This window comes from Camelina sativa, chromosome 17 (assembly GCF_000633955.1).
Source record: "Camelina sativa cultivar DH55 chromosome 17, Cs, whole genome shotgun sequence".
Taxonomy (NCBI): Eukaryota; Viridiplantae; Streptophyta; class Magnoliopsida; order Brassicales; family Brassicaceae; genus Camelina; species Camelina sativa.
Window position 1 is genome coordinate 20598478 of NC_025701.1, and position 244 is coordinate 20598721.

Here is a 244-nt window from a genome sequence, read left to right on the forward strand (position 1 = left end):
GGAGAAACAAACTGTCAACAGAAACTGACAGAAATAAACCGCCTACATGAAATCCCAAACCATAATTGCAAGATTCCGTGGTCGGAAAGAAACTCCTGATCAAAATTTCGATCGGAGAAATCAATTTGAAAGAAGGAAGAAGGCGATCGCCAGAGGAATCGCCGAGAGAGAAAAAATCCATTTTTCAAAATGATCGATTACAACAACAAAAAAAATTTCAAAAAAAAAAAAAAAAAAAAAAAAA